The sequence below is a fragment of the Bison bison genome, unplaced genomic scaffold, assembly GCF_000754665.1.
Source record: "Bison bison bison isolate TAMUID 2011002044 unplaced genomic scaffold, Bison_UMD1.0 scf7180017864309, whole genome shotgun sequence".
NCBI lineage: Eukaryota > Metazoa > Chordata > Mammalia > Artiodactyla > Bovidae > Bison > Bison bison.
Genome location: NW_011494881.1, coordinates 7,015,250 through 7,024,620, shown reverse-complemented (window position 1 = coordinate 7,024,620; position 9,371 = coordinate 7,015,250).

The following is a 9,371-nucleotide window of genomic DNA, read 5'->3' as shown; positions in this document are numbered from 1 at the left end:
AATAAAAATAAAAAAAGATACATGCACACCTATGTTCATAGCAGATTCACAAGAGCCAAAACATGGAAACAGCCTAATGTTCACCAATAGATGAATGGATAAAGAAGATATAGTGCATATATAAATGGCATTCTGCTGCTGCTGCTGCTAAGTCGCTTCAGTCGTGTCCGACTCTGTGCGACCCCATAGACGGCAGCCCACCAGGCTCCCCCATCCCTGGAATTCTCCAGGCAAGAACACTGGAGTGGGTTGCCATTTCCTTCTCCAATGCATGAAAGTGAAAAGTGAAAGGGAAGTCGCTCAGTCGTGTCCGACTCTTAGCGACCCCATGGACTGCAGCCTACCAGGCTCCTCCGCCTATGGGATTTTCCAGGCAAGAGTACTGGAGTGGGGTGCCATTGCCTTCTCCGAATGGCATTCTACTCAGCCATAAAAAAGAACAAAATAATGCCATTTGCAGAACATGGATGCAACTGGAGATGATCATACTAAGTGAAGTACAAAAAGAGAAAGAAGAATACCATGTGATATCCCTTATATGTGGAATCTAAAATATGACACAAATGAACATGTCTACGAAACAGAAACAGACTCACAGACTACAGAACAGACTTGTGGTTCACAAGGTTGGGGTGGACAGGAGAGGGATAGACTAGGAATTTGGAGGGGATAGATGCAAACTATTATGTTTAGAATTCATAAACAACATTATTCTGCTATATGCCACAAGGAACTATATCCAATCCCCTGGGATAAACTATAATGGAAAAAAACATTTAAAAAAAAAAGAATGTGTGTATGTGTAAAACTGAGTTGCTTTGCTGTACAGCAGAGATTGACACACTGTAAAAGAGCTACATTTCAATTTGAAAAATCAATACATGAAACAAGAACAAAAATATCAAATAGTGCCAAGTTTTTTCCGATAGAGTTAAAAAGAAAAAGATTATGACCTGGGGAAAGATACCAATGAAAAGATGATATATTTTAAAGCCTGAGGCCCTGAGGAGGTCCAACCACTGGTCAGAAAATTCCTAAAACATGCTGATCCCCTTGTACCAGCCCTGTTCTCACAGTTAATAAGTCTGGGCTTCCCTGATAGCTCAGTAGGTAAAGAATCTGAGAGCAATGCAGGAGACCCTGGTTCGATTCCTGGGTCAGGATGATCCCCTGGAGAAGGGATAGGCTACCAACTCCAGACTTCTTGGGCTTTCCTTGTGGCTCAGCTGGTAAAGAAGCCATCTGCAATGCGGGAGACCTGGGTTCAATCCCTGGGTTGGCAAGATCCCCTGGAGAAGGGAAAGGCTACCCATTCCAGTATTCTGGCCTGGAGAATCCTGGGTTGCAAAGAGTTGGACAGACTGAGCCACTTTCACTTTCACTTTTTAGAAGTATATTGGGGAGTGTCGGTTTGTGCAGACGTAGGAGCAGTGAATGAGGCAGTCATCCCTTTTCACCCACTGGTGCCAAACCCATACGCCCTCCTCACCCTAGTGCCAGGGAGCACCCAGTATTTCTCTGGTTTGGACCTGAAAGACGCACTTTTCTGTATTCTCCTCTGTCCAGACTCTCAATACCATTTTGCCTTTGAATGGAGGAACCCTGACACCCTGAAGGATACCCAGTACACATGACAGTATTTCTGCAGGGTTTTCAGGACAGCCTCCATCTTTGTGGAAATGCATTAGCAAGGGAACTGAGCCTTGAGATGGGATCTCTGCCTCAATATTTTGATGATCATTGATTAAGTAGTGAGACCAAACAAGATTCAGATCAAAATACTGTAAGTCCTAAACTTTCTAACAAAAAGGGGATATAAAGCCTCTTTAAACAAGGCACATAGCAATGGATTCAATATTTAGGATTTGTTTTGACTCCAGGGACATAAGCCCCAACCATGGATCAAAAAACAATAATTAGTGCATTATCATCTCCAGCTAGAAACAGGCAACTCTGAGGCTTTCTCAGAATGGCTGGGTTCTGTCTGATCTGGATCCAAATTATGGCCTTACAGCAAAACCCCTACATGTGGCACTAATAGGAGGGGAAATGGAACCCTTTCAATCCAATAAGAACCACCAGCAGCACTTTGAGACTCTAAGACTGAGTTGAGTAGAGCCAGTACTGAGCTTCCAAAGTTGGACAAGCCCTTTACCTTATACATTCAAGGGAGGTCAGGGATAACACTAGGAGTCCTGAGCCAAAAGCTGGGACTGGCTCAGAGATCAGTAGGTTACTTTTCAAAACAACTGGACCCAGTGGCCCTGGGGTGGCCAAGCTGCCTGTGGGCAGTAACAGCCACAGCCCTGTTGGTCAATGAGGCTTCCAAGCTCACCCTGGGACACACTTAGTTGTACTGACCTCTTGTCATGTATCATCTGTGCTTGAACTCAAGGACATGATTGGTTGGCTGGAGGAATGTTCACAAGATATCCGGCCCTCCTAGTGGACACCCTGGGCATTACCTTAAAGGTGTGCCAGACCCTACACCCACTGACTCTGTTTCCAGTGGCCAAGAGTGGAGACTTATTGCATCAGTGTGAGATGCTGTGGAGGAGGAAATGGCAACCCATTCCAGTATTCTTGCCTGGAGAATCCCATGGCCAGAGGAGCCTGGCGGGCTACAGTCCATGGGGTTGCAGAGTCAGACATGACTGAACACACACACATACAGACCATAGAACTAATTTACTCCAGCAGGTCTGATCTTCTAGGTGAGCCTCTTGACAGCCCTGAGATGAATGATTTGCTGGTGAGAGCAATTTTGTAGAAATGAGAACTTGACAGGCAAAGTATACCATAGTTAGTCTAGATGGAGTCATAGAAGCCAAGGCTCTGCCACCCCAGATATCAGCCAAGAAGGCTGAACTAACTGCATTAATGAGTTTTGCAACTGCTTTGCAACTGGGGAAGAAAAGGAAATTAAATATTTTTATTGACTCAATACAGATTCCACGTGCTACAATCTCATACTGCCATTTGGAAAGAAAGAGAAATATTAACTGCTAGAAATTCCCCCATGAAACATAAAGATTTGGTTCTGGCTCATTTACAAACAGTGCAGCTCCCGACCCGGTAACAGTAACCACTGTAGGGGCCAGCTGAGGGATGGACCTTCTGTGAGCCAAGAGAACAGCAAAGCTGATCCAATTGCACAACAGGAGCTCAACTGCAGGAACCGGAACAGGTTATGGCTTTAGTGATTGGCCACCTGAACTCCCTAGCCTTCCCCAGTATACCCCACAGGCTCAAGAAAATACTGAGAAATGGGGCTATTAGAAGGGCAGCACAAACTTGTTTGAAAAGGAGGCTAAAGATGTAATCCCTGAAGCCCAGCAGTGGAAACTAACTGGTAGCTTACAGGAGCTTACAGGATGCCTGTAAGCATGTGGGAGGAATGCAGTATGGGACTTGATGCCATAGGCTAGTTCAGGGAGGGATTAAAAGAACAGGAAAACAAGTCATGCTTGCCTGTGACTTTTGTGCCCATAATAACCTGCAGTCCCATCCAACACCCTCTCCCTTAGTCAAACCAATCCAACATGGAGGGACATTCAGGGGAAGACTGGAAGTTAGTTTTCACCCAGATGCTCCCAGGATCAGGAATAGAAATATTTTCTGGTGTTTGTTTTTCCTTTACAGGATGGGTTGAAACTTTCCACACCCAATCTAAAAAGGCTATGGACGTCTGTTAGTCCCTTTTAAAAGAAACAATCACTCACTTTGGACATCCTAAGTCCCTCAAAAATGTTAGCAAGCCCTCCCTTACAGCCAAAATCACATAGGGGCTCACAATGGCCCTTGGGATAGACTATAAGCAACTAAAAGATAGACTATAAGCACCTACACATCTCTTAGCACCCAAAGTCTTCAAAGAAGGTATAGAAAATGAACCATACTTTAAAGAAAACCTAAGCAAAGCATTGCCGAGAACTGGCCCAACTTGCTTCCTACTGCAGTCCTGAGGGTCCGTGTAGACCCCAGGAGTGGTCTGAGACTTAGCCCATTGAAATGACATATAGGAACCCTTTTCTTATTACTGACTTTTCCTGTTGAGAAGTAAACCAGGCTCTGAGATACACTACTCATCTAGGACAAGTTCAGAAGGCGATCCAGGATTATGCCCACAAGGCACTGCCGGCTCCCACTGAAAACCACAGTAATGGAGCAGCTCCTTCATAAAGAAACCAAGTCCTTCTTAAAAACTAGAAAGAGGGGCCCCCCAAAGACCAACTATTACCAAAATGGGAGGGTACCTATACCACCTATAGGTATAGATATAGGGAGGATACCTATACCACCCATCTACTGTCAAACTGCAAGGGATATCGAGTTGGGTACATCTGTCCAGATTAAAGCTTTTACCTCCAGGAACCTGTCAGGTCACACAGGAGGGATAATACACCTGTGAGCCAGTGGAAGATCTGAGATACCTATTCAAAAAACAGGGTCCAGGCTTCCTTGGTGGTCAAGTGGTTAAGGATCCTCCTTTCAGTGCAAGGGAACACTGGCTCCATCCCTGGTCTGGGAAGACCCCACGTGCCGCAGAACAACTAAGCCCGTGTGCCTCAATTACTGAGCCCGTGAGCCTAGAGCCTATGCTCTGCAACAAGAAGCTTGCACACTGCAACTAGAGACTTGCCACAACTAGAGAAGAGCCCGCGTGCAGCAGAAAGACCCAGCACAAATAGTGCAGGCTATGTTTGGGGGAGAAAATCGGTTTTTAAGGAAGGTTTGTTTACATGTTAGTCTCATCTTTGCTGTTATCCTTAGGGGCCAACACTGGGAGAAGAGACTTTTCTTCTCCCCCTTAAAATTGGCTTGGGGAAAGTTCTTGCAGTTGCCTGTAGTTCAGTGGAGTTTTCTGGGTTATCTACATCTTGCTCATCTCTGCTCTTCAAGTCAGTTTGAGCCAGTGCTGTGGGTTTCTCCCCAAATCATGTGAGAGGAAGGGCTTGATAGATCTTGTATTTTCTTTTTTTTTTTGTCTCTGACTAGAAAATAGTCTGGAGAAGGAAATGGCAACCCACTCCAGTATTCTTGCCTGGAGAATCCCGGGGACAGAGGTGCCTAGTGGGCTGCCGTCTATGGGGTCGCACAGAGTCGGACACAACTGAAGCGACTTAGCAGCAGCAGAAAATAGTCACATCCATATTTCAAATGCGGTTTGAAATTTTGTTTTGGCCAATTAAGTTTCTTTTCCTTGTATTTGGGGGTTGGCAAACTCTGTGTAAAAGGCCAGATGGTAAAAAATTTTAGACTTTTCAGGCTGTGCAGTCTATTGCAGCTATTTCATTCTGCTGTGAAAAACAATACATAAATGAAGGAATGTGGTTGTGTCACAATAAAAATTTACATGTGACAATAGGAAGCAGGCCGGATTTGGCCTGGGGGCACGGTTTACCAACTCTTGCTTTTCATATAATTGTCTCAAATAATACATATAAAGTGCTTAACAGAGTACCTGGAATAGACTAGGCAGTGCTTAATAACATTAGCTTTTATAGGTATAGTTTATACATAAGGTATAAAGAAATTCCAAAAGTAAACCAGTAAAAGCAAGAGTTGGTAAACCCTAGTCTATTCCAGGTACTCTGCTAAGCACTTTATACGCATTATTTCATATAATTGTCTCAAACTTTGACATGGATACTGTCATCCTCCTTTTACAGAACGTGCAACTGAGGTTTAGAGAGCTTCAGTGATGTGCTCAAGTTCACAGAGATAGGAAGTAGCAGACCTATTATTTGAACCAAGGTCAATATTTTACCAAGTTAACAAGCCACTAGTTCTATTAATTTTAGTTTAAATGGACTATATGAAGAGACAACCACCCACTGATGAATGGATAAAGAAGATGTGGTACATATATACACAAAAGAATACTCCTCAGCCATAAGAAAAGGGTGAAATCTTGGCACTTGCAACAACATGGATGGACCCAGAGGGTATTATGCTAAGTGAAGTAAGTCAGATAGAGGAAGGCAATACACCATGATTTCACTAACGTGGAATCTAAAGAATAAATGAACACATAAACAAAAAAGAAACAGACTCAAGGTTACAGAGAACAAACTGGGGCTGGCAGATGAGAGGATGGGGTGAAACGCTGGACAAAATAGGTAAAGGAGATCAGGAGGTACAGACTTACTAAGTCACAGGGATATAATGTGCAGAATAGTCAACAATGGATGTAATACATAGTCAATAATACTACTCATAGACTTAATATTACCATATAGTAAATTTGTATGTTGGCAGATGATTACTAGATTTATCAAGGTGGTATTATATATAAATGTCAAATCATCTTGTACACTTGAAACTAATATTGTATATCAGCAATACATCAATTTTAAAAATGTTAAAGGGACAGTACACCTGAAATAAAATTGATGACAAGGCATTGAATCAAGCCAATGCTATGATAAGGAAAATTAACCTAAAATCATATATTGTCCAAATTATAATTATAGCTATACCTATATATATATATAGATAGATAGATACAAGATGTAAAAATTATCCATTTTGTAGCTAAGTACTCCTGCAGTATCTAAACCACCAGTGTATGTAGATGCATTAAAAGGGGAAGTGTCAGGACACAGCTGGGACTTTTATCATTTTGTACTTCAGGAGATGTGATCTCTCAAGGGAAAAAAATGAGGGTCACAATATCCATTCAAATTGTTTTTATTACTTATCATTTGGGGTCTTTGAAAAAAACCTAAAATATGAAAAAAATTTCAGGAAAGCAAACAGGAACTTGTGACAAGGAGAAATCCCAGAGAAAGTAGAGCTCTCATAGAAAGTCTCACCCTACAACCCAATCAAACTCTTTAAGCCAGAAACTTCGAGGTGATCAAGTAGTGATGGAGAGAAGTGGATAAATTTACTATGTGCTTTGGAAGTAGAATCACAGGACATGCCAGAGAATTAGATGGAAGGCCTGAGGGGGAAAGGAGTCAAGAACCATATTAAGTTGAACTGTGCAGAAGCACATTTCCATGAGTAAGATGTGGGGTTAGAATAAAAACTTCTGTTTAGGTCATAGTGAGTCTAGGATATTAAGATGCTTGAGATGGAATGATTGCTAACAGCCGTCTCTAATCAGAGTTTAAAGGAAAGTGAAGGAATCAAGATGAGGCAAAGAGGAGAGAGAGGTTTACTGGGGATGTGAGATGGCTCTGTATCTTAGTTCCTCTCATTTCTTCAACCCTCTTGAGAACCGACTCTAGAACAAGTCCCCCCTGTTATAAGCCTTTCTTGATATGGCCAATTTGTTCTCCACCTTATTGAACCTCATAACTTCATTTTATAATCAGTCACGTGTTTGCTTAACATATGCTTACTGAACTCTTTCTGTGTGCTAGTCTCTGTGCTAAATTCTAGAACACGATCCGTAAGGCACAGCCTCTTAAATTCTGATAGCTTTTCCTCTTTCTTCTCAACTGTGTTATTCATCTTGAGTTTAAAAGATACAATTCAAGTGTAACAGGCCCTGGTTTTAAAACCAGTCTTTATTCTCATAACCATCAACATACTTTGCTATTTACCATTTGCTATCTACAGTGACTTTTCATATTTCAAGACTTTGTCTTTGGTTATCGGCAGAAAATCTCACTGGCGGCTTGCTTCGTGGCCTGTGCTCTGTTCACAGAGTCTATTCCACAAACTTTCCCCTGAGCACAGCTGTTCTCTGGGACTTTGGATTAGTAAAGTTCTCAAACTTCTTGGTCTCAAGGCTCCTTTGTACTGAAAATGGAGGATGCCAGAGAACTTTTGCTTTATATAGGTATATCTTTCTATGTTTACCCTATTTGAAATTCAATTTTTGGAAACTTAATAATTTAATGTTAATGAACCCATTGGAATTTTCTCCTGGCTGTACCTTGTGGCATAAGGATCTTAGTTCACTGACCACAGATTGAACCCACAACCTCTGCGGTGGAAGCACAGAGTCTTAATCACTGGACCACCTGGGAAGTCCTTGGATTTAAACAAGTTTATGAAAAAGTTATCTTCCAGAAAAAGTGACATCCTTTACATTTTTGAAACATCTTTAAAGCCTGATGAAAGAGGAAACAGGCTGAGTTTCGTAACTAATGTGATGCAACAGGTCATGCAGACTTTGAAAAACTCCACATTTGTGAGAGTGTGAGTGAACTAAGTAATGTCTTAGTATTATGCAAATAGTTCCCTGGACCCCACCTTAAGAACTTAATCTCCAAAATATACAAACAACTCATACAACTCAACACAACAAAAAACAACCCAATCAAAAAATGGGCAGAAGACCTAAACACATTTCTCAAAGAAGACATACAGTTGACCACAGGCACATGAAAAGATGATTCAATGTCACTAATTATTGGAGAAATGCAAATCAAAACTACCATGATGTATAACCTCACACCAGTCAGAATGGTCATCACTGAAAAATCTACAATAACAAATGCTGAAGAGCTTATGGAGAAAAGGGAACCCTCCTACACTGTAGGTGGGAATAAATATAAGTTGTCACCCTGGGGAATAGGGGCTTCCCTGGTGGCTCAGATGGTAAAGCATCTGCCTGCAATGCGGGAGACCCAGGTTCAATCCATGGGTTGGGAAGATCCCCTGGAGAAGGAAATGGCAACCCACTCCAGTACTCTTGCCTGGAAAATTTCATGGACTGAGGAGCCTGGTAGGCTACAGTCCATGGGGTTGCAGAGTCAGACATGACTGAGCGACTTCACTTTCACTATGGGGAATAGTAGGAGGGTACTCAGAAAACTAAAAATAGAATTGTCATATGATCCAACAATCCTACTTCTAAGCATGTATCTGTACGAACTATAATTCAAAAGATCCATGCACTGCTATGCTCATAGTAGCACTGTTCACAATAGCCAGAACATGGAAACAACCTAAATGTCCATCAGCAGAAGAGTGGACACAGAAGGTGTGGCACATACATACAATGGAATACTGCTACTGCTGCTGCTAAGTCGCTTCAGTCGTGTCTGACTCTGTGCGACCCTATAGACGGCAGCCCACCAGGCTCCCCCATCCCTGGGATTCTCCAGGCAAGAACACTGGAGTGGGTTGCCATTTCCTTCTCCAATGCATGAAAGTGAAAACTGAAAGTGAAGTTGCTAAGTCGTGCCCGACTCCTAGAGACCCCATGGACTGCAGCCTACCAGGCTCCTCCGTCCATGGGATTTTCCAGGCAAGAATACTGGAGTGGGGTGCCATTGCCTTCTCCGCAGTGGAATACTATTCAGCCATCAGATCAGATCAGTCACTCAGTCGTGTCTGACTCTTTGCGACCCCATGAATTGCAGCACTCCAGGCCCCCTGTCCATCACCAACTCCCAGAGTTCACTCAG